The sequence below is a fragment of the Pseudophryne corroboree genome, unplaced genomic scaffold, assembly GCF_028390025.1.
Source record: "Pseudophryne corroboree isolate aPseCor3 unplaced genomic scaffold, aPseCor3.hap2 scaffold_195, whole genome shotgun sequence".
Taxonomy (NCBI): Eukaryota; Metazoa; Chordata; class Amphibia; order Anura; family Myobatrachidae; genus Pseudophryne; species Pseudophryne corroboree.
This window is the reverse complement of record NW_026968590.1, coordinates 488,059-504,330: the sequence shown is the minus strand read 5'-3', so window position 1 is coordinate 504,330 and position 16,272 is coordinate 488,059.

Genomic DNA, 16,272 nt, shown 5'->3' with positions numbered 1-16,272 from the left:
ATCACCAAAATCTGATCACAAGGTCAATTACGTCCCTGGGTGGGATTGAACCACCAACCTTTTGATTAATAGCTGAACACACTAACTGATTGCGCCACAGAGACACTTTGCAAAAAGTACATACTGACAAAGACTAATAAGCATTCATCTAGAACGTTTCCTAGAAAAACTTTAAAAAGTCAATAATCTGGAGAGTTTTTGTAAGATGTTTCTTCCAGCAACCAATGAAGAAACACATTGGTACTTTCCCATGATGAGTGAGTGCTTCAGGATCTCTTGCACTTACATGTGCAGCAGAGTACTGTAATGGAAGCATGCTGGGTCCATAACCCAGAGGTAGGCAGATTGAAACTATCCTCTGCTATATGCATTTTTTTTTTGTTAATTAAAGTAATCCAAAACTGGGATTGATATGTTTGCTCTTTTATTTTTACTTAAAGTACAATAACTTTTACCATTTTAATTTGTTTTAATAGTATATTGACAGTATTGTTTTCTTTCAAAAATCCAATTAATTTTCTTTACCCGATTATTAAAATGGTAATTGACAAAAGCAAACTACATTGTCACCAGAAGAGCAATACAAAATGTACAAGTGATATATTAAAATCATCTTTCCAGCTTGAATTTCAATGATGCATTGGGGCAACGATTTTGTGAGAAACATCTTCACCCTTAAATAAAGATTTTCTTAATTCCTTACCTGTGTGCTAATTAGATATCACCTTGTTTTCACATTAAACAGACTTCCACATGAGAAAGCAGCAAGGATGCAGTGGTGTTAATGTTTCCTGGTGTCAACCTGTATTATTTCAGTAGATATTGAAATGAGGATGCATCTTGCTGCCTTTCCAATGAAGCAAGTTTAATTTAGTAATAGGTGAAAAACCATCCCTACAAAGATGTTAATCAGATACTTGGCTTTGTGGACACTTTTCAGAGAACAAATTTGTTAGCATAAAAATAAAGCCAGAAAATGAAGAGCTGTTTAATCAGTCAATTGGATTTTTTTGCCAGCATATTTCTTTTTCTCTGCAACCCACTGCTAAATTGTGCTTCCTAGCTGTTTTTATAAAATCACTGAATCAAATCTAACTCTGATTACATCAGAGAAGGCCAGGTACCCTACACCATAACAGGGGTTTTCGAAATTTTGACTTGTCTACTTAAATATCACCAAAATCTGATCACAAGGTCAATTACATCCCGGGGTGGGATTGAACCACCAACCTTTTGATTAATAGCTGAACACACTAACCGATTGCGCCACAGAGACACTTTGCAAAAAGTACATACTGACAAAGACTAATAAGCATTCATCTAGAACGTTTCCTAGAAAAACTTTAAAAAGTCAATAATCTGGAGAGTTTTTGTAAGATGTTTCTTCCAGCAACCAATGAAGAAACACATTGGTACTTTCGCATGATGAGTGAGTGCTTCAGGATCTCTTGCACTTACATGTGCAGCAGAGTACTGCACTGGAAGCATGCTGGGCCCATAACCCAGAGGTAGGCAGATTGAAACTATCCTTTGCTATATGCATTTTTTTTTTTGTTCATTAAAGTAATCCAAAACTGGGATTGATATTTTAGCTTTTATTTTTACTTAAAGTACAATAACTTTTACCATTTTAATTTGTTTTAATAGTATATTGACAGTATTGTTTTCTTTCAAAAATCCAATTAATTTTCTTTACCCGAGTATTAAAATGGTAATTGACAAAAACAAACTACATTGTCACCAGAAGAGCAATACAAAATGTACAAGTGATATATTAAAATCATCTTTCCAGCTTGAATTTCAATGATGCATTGGGGCAACGATTTTGTGAGAAACATCTTCACCCTTAAATAAAGATTTTCTTAATTCCTTACCTGTGTGCTAATTAGATATCACCTTGTTTTCACATTAAACAGACTTCCACATGAGAAAGCAGCAAGGATGCAGTGGCGTTAATGTTTCCTGGTGTCAACCTGTATTATTTCAGTAGATATTGAAATGAGGATGCATCTTGCTGCCTTTCCAATGAAGCAAGTTTAATTTAGTAATAGGTGAAAAACCATCACTACAAATATGTTAATCAGATACTTGGCTTTGTGGACACTTTTCAGAGAACAAATTAGTTAGCATAAAAATAAAGCCAGAAAATGAAGAGCTGTTTAATCACTCAATTGGATTTTTCTGCCAGCATATTTCTTTTTCTCTGCAACCCACTGCTAAATTGTGCTTCCTAGCTGTTTTTATAAAATCACTGAATCAAATCTAACTCTGATTACATCAGAGAAGGCCAGGTACCCTACACCATAACAGGGGGTTTGAAATTTTGACTTGTCTACTTAAAGATCACCAAAATCTGATAACAAGGTCAATTAAGTCCCTGGGTGGGATTGAACCACCAACCTTTTGGTTAATAGCCTTACACACTAACTGATTGCGCCACAGCGACACTTTGCAAAACTATATACTGACAAAGGCTAATAAGCATTCATCTAGAACGATTCCTAGAAACATTTTAAAAAGTCAATAATGTGGAGAGTTTTTGTAAGATGTTTCTTCCATCAACCAATGAAGAAACACATTGGTACTTTCCCATGATGAGTGAGTGCTTCAGGATCTCTTGCACTTACATGTGCAGCAGAGTACTGTAATGGAAGCATGCTGGGTCCATAACCCAGAGGTAGGCAGATTGAAACTATCCTCTGCTATATGCATTTTTTTTGTTAATTAAAGTAATCCAAAACTGGGATTGATATTTTTGCTCTTTTATTTTTACTTAAAGTACAATAACTTTTACCATTTTAATTTGTTTTAATAGTATATTGACAGTATTGTTTTCTTTCAAAAATCCAATTAATTTTCTTTACCCGATTATTAAAATGGTAATTGACAAAAACAAACTACATTGTCACCAGAAGAGCAATACAAAATGTACAAGTGATATATTAAAATCATCTTTCCAGCTTGAATTTCAATGATGCATTGGGGCAACGATTTTGTGAGAAACATCTTCACCCTTAAATAAAGATTTTCTTAATTCCTTACCTGTGTGCTAATTAGATATCACCTTGTTTTCACATTAAACAGACTTCCACATGAGAAAACAGCAAAGATGCAGTGGCGTTAATGTTTCCTGGTGTCAACCTGTATTATTTCCGTAGATATTGAAATGAGGATGCATCTTGCTGCCTTTCCAATGAAGCAAGTTTAATTTAGTAATAGGTGAAAAACCATCCCTACAAAGATGTTAATCAGATACTTGGCTTTGTGGACACTTTTCAGAGAACAAATTTGTTATCATAAAAATAAAGCCAGAAAATGAAGAGCTGTTTAATCACTCAATTGGATTTTTCTGCCAGCATTTTTCTTTTTCTCTGCAACCCACTGCTAAATTGTGCTTCCTAGCTGATTTTTTATAAAATCACTTAATCAAATTTAACTCTGATTACATCAGAGAAGGCCAGGTACCCTACACCATAAGAGGGGGTTTGCAATTTTGACTTGTCTACTTAAATATCACCAAAATCTGATCACAAGGTCAATTAGGTCCCTGGGTGGGATTGAACCACCAACCTTTTGACTAATAGCTGAACACACTAACCGATTGCGCCACAGAGACACTTTGCAAAAAGTCCATACTGACAAAGACTAATAAGCATTCATCTAGAACGTTTCCTAGAAAAACTTTAAAAAGTCAATAATCTGGAGAGTTTTTGTAAGATGTTTCTTCCAGCAACCAATGAAGAAACACATTGGTACTTTCCCATGATGAGTGAGTGCTTCAGGATCTCTTGCACTTACATGTGCAGCAGAGTACTGTAATGGAAGCATGCTGGGTCCATAACCCAGAGGTAGGCAGATTGAAACTATCCTCTGCTATATGCATTTTTTTTTTGTTAATTAAAGTAATCCAAAACTGGGATTGATATTTTTGCTCTTTTATTTTTACTTAAAGTACAATAACTTTTACCATTTTAATTTGTTTTAATAGTATATTGACAGTATTGTTTTCTTTCAAAAATCCAATTAATTTTCTTTACCCGATTATTAAAATGGTAATTGACAAAAGCAAACTACATTGTCACCAGAAGAGCAATACAAAATGTACAAGTGATATATTAAAATCATCTTTCCAGCTTGAATTTCAATGATGCATTGGGGCAACGATTTTGTGAGAAACATCTTCACCCTTAAATAAAGATTTTCTTAATTCCTTACCTGTGTGCTAATTAGATATCACCTTGTTTTCACATTAAACAGACTTCCACATGAGAAAGCAGCAAGGATGCAGTGGCGTTAATGTTTCCTGGTGTCAACCTGTATTATTTCAGTAGATATTGAAATGAGGATGCATCTTGCTGCCTTTCCAATGAAGCAAGTTTAATTTAGTAATAGGTGAAAAACCATCCCTACAAAGATGTTAATCAGATACTTGGCTTTGTGGACACTTTTCAGAGAACAAATTTGTTAGCATAAAAATAAAGCCAGAAAATGAAGAGCTGTTTAATCAGTCAATTGGATTTTTTTGCAGCATATTTCTTTTTCTCTGCAACCCACTGCTAAATTGTGCTTCCTAGCTGTTTTTATAAAATCACTGAATCAAATCTAACTCTGATTACATCAGAGAAGGCCAGGTACCCTACACCATAACAGGGGTTTTCGAAATTTTGACTTGTCTACTTAAATATCACCAAAATCTGATCACAAGGTCAATTACGTCCCTGGGTGGGATTGAACTACCAACCTTTTGATTAATAGCTGAACACACTAACCGATTGCGCCACAGAGACACTTTGCAAAAAGTACATACTGACAAAGACTAATAAGCATTCATCTAGAACGTTTCCTAGAAAAACTTTAAAAAGTCAATAATCTGGAGAGTTTTTGTAAGATGTTTCTTCCAGCAACCAATGAAGAAACACATTGGTACTTTCGCATGATGAGTGAGTGCTTCAGGATCTCTTGCACTTACATGTGCAGCAGAGTACTGCACTGGAAGCATGCTGGGCCCATAACCCAGAGGTAGGCAGATTGAAACTATCCTTTGCTATATGCATTTTTTTTTGTTCATTAAAGTAATCCAAAACTGGGATTGATATTTTAGCTTTTATTTTTACTTAAAGTACAATAACTTTTACCATTTTAATTTTTTTTAATAGTATATTGACAGTATTGTTTTCTTTCAAAAATCCAATTAATTTTCTTTACCCGATTATTAAAATGGTAATTGACAAAAACATTGTCACCAGAAGAGCAATACAAAATGTACAAGTGATATATTAAAATCATCTTTCCAGCTTGAATTTCAATGATGCATTGGGGCAACGATTTTGTGAGAAACATCTTCACCCTTAAATAAAGATTTTCTTAATTCCTTACCTGTGTGCTAATTAGATATCACCTTGTTTTCACATTAAACAGACTTCCACATGAGAAAGCAGCAAGGATGCAGTGGCGTTAATGTTTCCTGGTGTCAACCTGTATTATTTCAGTAGATATTGAAATGAGGATGCATCTTGCTGCCTTTCCAATGAAGCAAGTTTAATTTAGTAATAGGTGAAAAACCATCACTACAAATATGTTAATCAGATACTTGGCTTTGTGGACACTTTTCAGAGAACAAATTAGTTAGCATAAAAATAAAGCCAGAAAATGAAGAGCTGTTTAATCACTCAATTGGATTTTTCTGCCAGCATATTTCTTTTTCTCTGCAACCCACTGCTAAATTGTGCTTCCTAGCTGTTTTTATAAAATCACTGAATCAAATCTAACTCTGATTACATCAGAGAAGGCCAGGTACCCTACACCATAAGAGGGGGTTTGCAATTTTGACTTGTCTACTTAAATATCACCAAAATCTGATCACAAGGTCAATTACGTCCCTGGGTGGGATTGAACCACCAACCTTTTGATTAATAGCTGAACACACTAACTGATTGCGCCACAGAGACACTTTGCAAAAAGTACATACTGACAAAGACTAATAAGCATTCATCTAGAACGTTTCCTAGAAAAACTTTAAAAAGTCAATAATCTGGAGAGTTTTTGTAAGATGTTTCTTCCAGCAACCAATGAAGAAACACATTGGTACTTTCGCATGATGAGTGAGTGCTTCAGGATCTCTTGCACTTACATGTGCAGCAGAGTACTGCACTGGAAGCATGCTGGGCCCATAACCCAGAGGTAGGCAGATTGAAACTATCCTTTGCTATATGCATTTTTTTTTGTTCATTAAAGTAATCCAAAACTGGGATTGATATTTTAGCTTTTATTTTTACTTAAAGTACAATAACTTTTACCATTTTAATTTGTTTTAATAGTATATTGACAGTATTGTTTTCTTTCAAAAATCCACTTAATTTTCTTTACCCTATTATTAAAATGGTAATTGACAAAAACAAACTACATTGTCACCAGAAGAGCAATACAAAATGTACAAGTGATATATTAAAATCATCTTTCCAGCTTGAATTTCAATGATGCATTGGGGCAACGATTTTGTGAGAAACATCTTCACCCTTAAATAAAGATTTTCTTAATTCCTTACCTGTGTGCTAATTAGATATCACCTTGTTTTCACATTAAACAGACTTCCACATGAGAAAGCAGCAAGGATGCAGTGGCGTTAATGTTTCCTGGTGTCAACCTGTATTATTTCAGTAGATATTGAAATGAGGATGCATCTTGCTGCCTTTCCAATGAAGCAAGTTTAATTTAGTAATAGGTGAAAAACCATCCCTACAAATATGTTAATCAGATACTTGGCTTTGTGGACACTTTTCAGAGAACAAATTAGTTAGCATAAAAATAAAGCCAGAAAATGAAGAGCTGTTTAATCACTCAATTGGATTTTTCTGCCAGCATTTTTCTTTTTCTCTGCAACCCACTGCTAAATTGTGCTTCCTAGCTGTTTTTATAAAATCACTGAATCAAATCTAACTCTGATTACATCAGAGAAGGCCAGGTATCCTACACCATAACAGGGGGTTTGAAATTTTGACTTGTCTACTTAAAGATCACCAAAATCTGATAACAAGGTCAATTAAGTCCCTGGGTGGGATTGAACCACCAACCTTTTGGTTAATAGCCTTACACACTAACTGATTGCGCCACCGCGACACTTTGCAAAAGTACATACTGACAAAGGCTAATAAGCATTCATCTAGAACGATTCCTAGAAACATTTTAAAAAGTCAATAATGTGGAGAGTTTTTGTATGATGTTTCTTCCATCAACCAATGAAGAAACACATTGGTACTTTCCCATGATGAGTGAGTGCTTCAGGATCTCTTGCACTTACATGTGCAGCAGAGTACTGTAATGGAAGCATGCTGGGTCCATAACCCAGAGGTAGGCAGATTGAAACTATCCTCTGCTATATGCATTTTTTTTTTGTTAATTAAAGTAATCCAAAACTGGGATTGATATTTTTGCTCTTTTATTTTTACTTAAAGTACAATAACTTTTACCATTTTAATTTGTTTTAATAGTATATTGACAGTATTGTTTTCTTTCAAAAATCCAATTAATTTTCTTTACCCGATTATTAAAATGGTAATTGACAAAAGCAAACTACATTGTCACCAGAAGAGCAATACAAAATGTACAAGTGATATATTAAAATCATCTTTCCAGCTTGAATTTCAATGATGCATTGGGGCAACGATTTTGTGAGAAACATCTTCACCCTTAAATAAAGATTTTCTTAATTCCTTACCTGTGTGCTAATTAGATATCACCTTGTTTTCACATTAAACAGACTTCCACATGAGAAAGCAGCAAGGATGCAGTGGCGTTAATGTTTCCTGGTGTCAACCTGTATTATTTCAGTAGATATTGAAATGAGGATGCATCTTGCTGCCTTTCCAATGAAGCAAGTTTAATTTAGTAATAGGTGAAAAACCATCCCTACAAAGATGTTAATCAGATACTTGGCTTTGTGGACACTTTTCAGAGAACAAATTTGTTAGCATAAAAATAAAGCCAGAAAATGAAGAGCTGTTTAATCAGTCAATTGGATTTTTTTGCCAGCATATTTCTTTTTCTCTGCAACCCACTGCTAAATTGTGCTTCCTAGCTGTTTTTATAAAATCACTGAATCAAATCTAACTCTGATTACATCAGAGAAGGCCAGGTACCCTACACCATAACAGGGGTTTTCGAAATTTTGACTTGTCTACTTAAATATCACCAAAATCTGATCACAAGGTCAATTACGTCCCTGGGTGGGATTGAACCACCAACCTTTTGATTAATAGCTGAACACACTAACCGATTGCGCCACAGAGACACTTTGCAAAAAGTACATACTGACAAAGACTAATAAGCATTCATCTAGAACGTTTCCTAGAAAAACTTTAAAAAGTCAATAATCTGGAGAGTTTTTGTAAGATGTTTCTTCCAGCAACCAATGAAGAAACACATTGGTACTTTCGCATGATGAGTGAGTGCTTCAGGATCTCTTGCACTTACATGTGCAGCAGAGTACTGCACTGGAAGCATGCTGGGCCCATAACCCAGAGGTAGGCAGATTGAAACTATCCTTTGCTATATGCATTTTTTTTTTGTTCATTAAAGTAATCCAAAACTGGGATTGATATTTTAGCTTTTATTTTTACTTAAAGTACAATAACTTTTACCATTTTAATTTGTTTTAATAGTATATTGACAGTATTGTTTTCTTTCAAAAATCCAATTAATTTTCTTTACCCGATTATTAAAATGGTAATTGACAAAAACAAACTACATTGTCACCAGAAGAGCAATACAAAATGTACAAGTGATATATTAAAATCATCTTTCCAGCTTGAATTTCAATGATGCATTGGGGCAACGATTTTGTGAGAAACATCTTCACCCTTAAATAAAGATTTTCTTAATTCCTTACCTGTGTGCTAATTAGATATCACCTTGTTTTCACATTAAACAGACTTCCACATGAGAAAGCAGCAAGGATGCAGTGGCGTTAATGTTTCCTGGTGTCAACCTGTATTATTTCAGTAGATATTGAAATGAGGATGCATCTTGCTGCCTTTCCAATGAAGCAAGTTTAATTTAGTAATAGGTGAAAAACCATCACTACAAATATGTTAATCAGATACTTGGCTTTGTGGACACTTTTCAGAGAACAAATTAGTTAGCATAAAAATAAAGCCAGAAAATGAAGAGCTGTTTAATCACTCAATTGGATTTTTCTGCCAGCATATTTCTTTTTCTCTGCAACCCACTGCTAAATTGTGCTTCCTAGCTGTTTTTATAAAATCACTGAATCAAATCTAACTCTGATTACATCAGAGAAGGCCAGGTACCCTACACCATAACAGGGGGTTTGAAATTTTGACTTGTCTACTTAAAGATCACCAAAATCTGATAACAAGGTCAATTAAGTCCCTGGGTGGGATTGAACCACCAACCTTTTGGTTAATAGCCTTACACACTAACTGATTGCGCCACAGCGACACTTTGCAAAACTATATACTGACAAAGGCTAATAAGCATTCATCTAGAACGATTCCTAGAAACATTTTAAAAAGTCAATAATGTGGAGAGTTTTTGTAAGATGTTTCTTCCATCAACCAATGAAGAAACACATTGGTACTTTCCCATGATGAGTGAGTGCTTCAGGATCTCTTGCACTTACATGTGCAGCAGAGTACTGTAATGGAAGCATGCTGGGTCCATAACCCAGAGGTAGGCAGATTGAAACTATCCTCTGCTATATGCATTTTTTTTGTTAATTAAAGTAATCCAAAACTGGGATTGATATTTTTGCTCTTTTATTTTTACTTAAAGTACAATAACTTTTACCATTTTAATTTGTTTTAATAGTATATTGACAGTATTGTTTTCTTTCAAAAATCCAATTAATTTTCTTTACCCGATTATTAAAATGGTAATTGACAAAAACAAACTACATTGTCACCAGAAGAGCAATACAAAATGTACAAGTGATATATTAAAATCATCTTTCCAGCTTGAATTTCAATGATGCATTGGGGCAACGATTTTGTGAGAAACATCTTCACCCTTAAATAAAGATTTTCTTAATTCCTTACCTGTGTGCTAATTAGATATCACCTTGTTTTCACATTAAACAGACTTCCACATGAGAAAACAGCAAAGATGCAGTGGCGTTAATGTTTCCTGGTGTCAACCTGTATTATTTCCATAGATATTGAAATGAGGATGCATCTTGCTGCCTTTCCAATGAAGCAAGTTTAATTTAGTAATAGGTGAAAAACCATCCCTACAAAGATGTTAATCAGATACTTGGCTTTGTGGACACTTTTCAGAGAACAAATTTGTTATCATAAAAATAAAGCCAGAAAATGAAGAGCTGTTTAATCACTCAATTGGATTTTTCTGCCAGCATTTTTCTTTTTCTCTGCAACCCACTGCTAAATTGTGCTTCCTAGCTGATTTTTTATAAAATCACTTAATCAAATCTAACTCTGATTACATCAGAGAAGGCCAGGTACCCTACACCATAAGAGGGGGTTTGCAATTTTGACTTGTCTACTTAAATATCACCAAAATCTGATCACAAGGTCAATTACGTCCCTGGGTGGGATTGAACCACCAACCTTTTGACTAATAGCTGAACACACTAACCGATTGCGCCACAGAGACACTTTGCAAAAAGTCCATACTGACAAAGACTAATAAGCATTCATCTAGAACGTTTCCTAGAAAAACTTTAAAAAGTCAATAATCTGGAGAGTTTTTGTAAGATGTTTCTTCCAGCAACCAATGAAGAAACACATTGGTACTTTCGCATGATGAGTGAGTGCTTCAGGATCTCTTGCACTTACATGTGCAGCAGAGTACTGCAATGGAAGCATGCTGGGCCCATAACCCAGAGGTAGGCAGATTGAAACTATCCTTTGCTATATGCATTTTTTTTTTGTTCATTAAAGTAATCCAAAACTGGGATTGATATTTTAGCTTTTATTTTTACTTAAAGTACAATAACTTTTACCATTTTAATTTGTTTTAATAGTATATTGACAGTATTGTTTTCTTTCAAAAATCCACTTAATTTTCTTTACCCTATTATTAAAATGGTAATTGACAAAAACAAACTACATTGTCACCAGAAGAGCAATACAAAATGTACAAGTGATATATTAAAATCATCTTTCCAGCTTGAATTTCAATGATGCATTGGGGCAACGATTTTGTGAGAAACATCTTCACCCTTAAATAAAGATTTTCTTAATTCCTTACCTGTGTGCTAATTAGATATCACCTTGTTTTCACATTAAACAGACTTCCACATGAGAAAGCAGCAAGGATGCAGTGGCGTTAATGTTTCCTGGTGTCAACCTGTTTTATTTCAGTAGATATTGAAATGAGAATGCATCTTGCTGCCTTTCCAATGAAGCAAGTTTAATTTAGTAATAGGTGAAAAACCATCCATACAAATATGTTAATCAGATACTTGGCTTTGTGGACACTTTTCAGAGAACAAATTAGTTAGCATAAAAATAAAGCCAGAAAATGAAGAGCTGTTTAATCACTCAATTGGATTTTTCTGCCAGCATATTTCTTTTTCTCTGCAACCCACTGCTAAATTGTGCTTCCTAGCTGTTTTTATAAAATCACTGAATCAAATCTAACTCTGATTACATCAGAGAAGGCCAGGTACCCTACACCATAACAGGGGGTTTGAAATTTTGACTTGTCTACTTAAAGATCACCAAAATCTGATAACAAGGTCAATTAAGTCCCTGGGTGGGATTGAACCACCAACCTTTTGGTTAATAGCCTTACACACTAACTGATTGCGCCACAGCGACACTTTGCAAAAGTACATACTGACAAAGGCTAATAAGCATTCATCTAGAACGATTCCTAGAAACATTTTAAAAAGTCAATAATGTGGAGAGTTTTTGTAAGATGTTTCTTCCATCAACCAATGAAGAAACACATTGGTACTTTCCCATGATGAGTGAGTGCTTCAGGATCTCTTGCACTTACATGTGCAGCAGAGTACTGTAATGGAAGCATGCTGGGTCCATAACCCAGAGGTAGGCAGATTGAAACTATCCTCTGCTATATGCATTTTTTTTTGTTAATTAAATTAATCCAAAACTGGGATTGATATTTTTGCTCTTTTATTTTTACTTAAAGTACAATAACTTTTACCATTTTAATTTGTTTTAATAGTATATTGACAGTATTGTTTTCTTTCAAAAATCCAATTAATTTTCTTTACCCGATTATTAAAATGGTAATTGACAAAAACAAACTACATTGTCACCAGAAGAGCAATACAAAATGTACAAGTGATATATTAAAATCATCTTTCCAGCTTGAATTTCAATGATGCATTGGGGCAACGATTTTGTGAGAAACATCTTCACCCTTAAATAAAGATTTTCTTAATTCCTTACCTGTGTGCTAATTAGATATCACCTTGTTTTCACATTAAACAGACTTCCACATGAGAAAACAGCAAAGATGCAGTGGCGTTAATGTTTCCTGGTGTCAACCTGTATTATTTCCGTAGATATTGAAATGAGGATGCATCTTGCTGCCTTTCCAATGAAGCAAGTTTAATTTAGTAATAGGTGAAAAAACATCCCTACAAAGATGTTAATCAGATACTTGGCTTTGTGGACACTTTTCAGAGAACAAATTTGTTATCATAAAAATAAACCCAGAAAATGAAGAGCTGTTTAATCACTCAATTGGATTTTTCTGCCAGCATTTTTCTTTTTCTCTGCAACCCACTGCTAAATTGTGCTTCCTAGCTGTTTTTTTTATAAAATCACTTAATCAAATCTAATTACATCAGAGAAGGCCAGGTACCCTACACCATAAGAGGGGGTTTGCAATTTTGACTTGTCTACTTAAATATCACCAAAATCTGATTACAAGGTCAATTACGTCCCTGGGTGGGATTGAACCACCAACCTTTTGATTAATAGCTGAACACACTAACCGATTGCGCCACAGAGACACTTTGCAAAAAGTACATACTGACAAAGATTAATAAGCATTCATCTAGAACGTTTCCTAGAAAAACTTTAAAAAGTCAATAATCTGGAGAGTTTTTGTAAGATGTTTCTTCCAGCAACCAATGAAGAAACACATTGGTACTTTCGCATGATGAGTGAGTGCTTCAGGATCTCTTGCACTTACATGTGCAGCAGAGTACTGCAATGGAAGCATGCTGGGCCCATAACCCAGAGGTAGGCAGATTGAAACTATCCTTTGCTATATGCATTTTTTTTTTGTTCATTAAAGTAATCCAAAACTGGGATTGATATTTTAGCTTTTATTTTTACTTAAAGTACAATAACTTTTACCATTTTAATTTGTTTTAGTGCAAAAGGCATATCAGCAGTCAGCACTAACTGGTGACATGCCATTTGTACAAGTAAGCCATGTGTGACTAATATATAAACATACTTTATTAAATAACACCTCAAACTATCATACCCTGGATTCAAACCTATAACCTGTTGAATTCTAATCAAACACCCTACCCATGGAGCTACTTGATCCTGCATCTTTTCTAACCTCCAAAAACAGATTCAGTTGCATTTTCCAGCGTGTTTTGTTTGCGCCTTTGCAAATGTCTTACATCGACAAACTTATTTAGTACTATTTTGCAAATAGGGTTACATTGTCGCAACATTGTGTTCCCTAATTGCTTGATTTTTTAAATGCAACAATTGATAAAGACACCTGATAATTGCTCTGTGGAGTCTTATTTTGTGTTTTGTGTTTAGTCTTTAGATCTGAATTTGAATGTACTTGTGAACTAACTTAATTTCCTACTTCTAAATTCATTCCTAAATTCACTACTTACATGAATCCTGTAGTTGGGCATTTTGGGACTTCGATTGTGGGCATTGTTTTGTGTCCAGACCAGCAGCAGGTGGTGTGCATTTGCTGGAAAGGCATCGAAGACCTCCGATATGCTGCATCTCCTGATGTGTGTCTCCCTCAAGTGGCTGTCAGCAAATGCCTGCTAGACACCCCATTCCAAGCTGATTGTGACATCATGGAACATGCATCATAGAACAGGCATGCTAAAACATGGGTCTTCAACCTGCGACCCTCTAGCTGCTGTGGAACTACACATCCCAGCATGCCCTGCCTCAGTTTTAGCATACCTTAATAGCAAAACTGTGGCAGGGCATGCTGGGATGTGTAGTTTCACAGCAGCTGGAGGGCCACAGGATGAAGACCCATGTGCTAGAGCCAAGCCGCAGGTACATTGAATGCTAGCAAGCTGAATATTTAAATCCTTTTTGTTCCGCAGCATTCCAATGCGGAAGATTCCATGGAACCAGAGATCCTTCCATTGAGAAGGACATGCTGCCTGGATGACTACACTGTGCAAATTAAATCACGGAGCCAGTTGGCTTGTGGGTGGCTCTGGTGACTGGGTGGTTGGGTGGGTGGTGTGTCGGAAGTGGAGCGCATGCAAATGATTGTGTATCATCCAGCTAGTGAGAGAGAAAACTCATGCAGGAGTGTGCCTGCTTGTCAGTGGGTTATGCACCTTGCCAGACGTTAAATCTACATAGAGCAGCTGGAGGGGACAAGAGCAGGTTTGCAAAATATAGATAGAAGAGCATATATGCTGGCGCATTCTCCATGATTGTGTCAGCTTATGTTTTGGTGCACTGCACTTTCCTCCACTAAGTTTTAGCCATTTTTGTTAAGCTCAAGTGTAGTTGCTTCTCGGCCTTTTGGCTGTGATCTTGTATCGTGGTTGAAGGGTCTGCTGGAGGGAGGGATTGTTTTCTTCATTGGCGAAAGACCAAAGATATTCCAGGATGGAAGGCTTGGGAACACTATCTGTTTTTCAGTTGTGGAAGAGCACAGAGGTCGGATTGGACTACATTCTATAGTAAAGGATATCTTTCTATTTATTGACCCTCCCCTTATATGTGTCTGTGTTACAATAAAGCTTCGGTTTTGTGAATCCCTCACCCTCTTACACTCCACACCCATAGCCTTATTAACTGTTGTATTATTGTATAGTTTAAATGTATAGTGCAGTTCATGATTTATAGTGTAGGCTGGCCTGTGCTGTAGTTCTGGAACTGTACTATACCGTCAGCATTTGTATTGTGTTTTGGCTGTGCTGCAACACTGTACTTATGTGTGTAATGTTTATGTATGTTTTTTTAATGTCAATAAAAACTGCTTTTTCAAGCCAATATCTGAAAACAATCAATGTTTATCTTTGATGGCAATAAAAGTGGTATGATATTTGATGCTTTTGAAAGGCAATATCTGATATGTCCCCTATCTGGGAACCATATATTAAATGGCTTTTCAGAAAAGGGAGATGGGAGAAGAGCTTTCAGTACTTGTAGGACCGATGCACATAAAGAAGCAAAAAAACATACATAAACATTACAGACATAAGTACCGCGTTGCGGCAATGCCAAAACACAATAGAAATGCTGACGGTATAGTACAGTTCAAGAACTACAGCACAGGCCAGCCTACACTATAAATCATGAACTGCACTATACATTTAAACTGTACAATAATACAACAGTTATTAAGGCTATGGGTGTGGAGTGTAAGAGGGTGAGGGAATCACAAGCCCGAAGCTTTATTGAAAGACTGACACATATAAGGGGAGGATTAATAAATAGAAAGACATCCTTTACTATAGAATGTAGTCCAATCCGGTCTTTCAACTCTTCCACAATTGAAAAACGGATAGTGTTCCCAAGCCTTCCATCCTGGAATATCTTTGGTCTTTCGCCAATGAAGAAAGCAATCCCTCCCTCCAGCAGACCCTTCAACCACAATACAAGATCACAGCCAAAAGGCCGAGAAGCAACTACACTTGAGCTTAACAAAAATGGCTAAAACTTAGTGGAGGAAAGTGCAGTGCACCAAAACATAAGCTGACACAATCATGGAGAATGCGCCAGCATATATGCTCTTCTATCTATATTTTGCAAACCTGCTCTTGTCCCCTCCAGCTGCTCTATGTAGATTTAACGTCTGGCAAGGTGCATAACCCACTGACAAGCAGGCACACTCCTGCATGAGTTTTCACTCTCACTAGCTGGATGATACACAATCATTTGCATGTGCTCCACCTCCGACACACCACCCACCCAACCACCCAGTCACCAGAGCCACCCACAAACCAACTGGCTCCGTGATTTAATTTGCACAGTGTAGTCATCCAGGCAGCATGTCCTTCTCAATGGAAGGATCTCTGGTTCCATGGAATCTTCCGCATTGGAATGCTGCGGAACAAAAAGGATTTAAATATTCAGCTTGCTA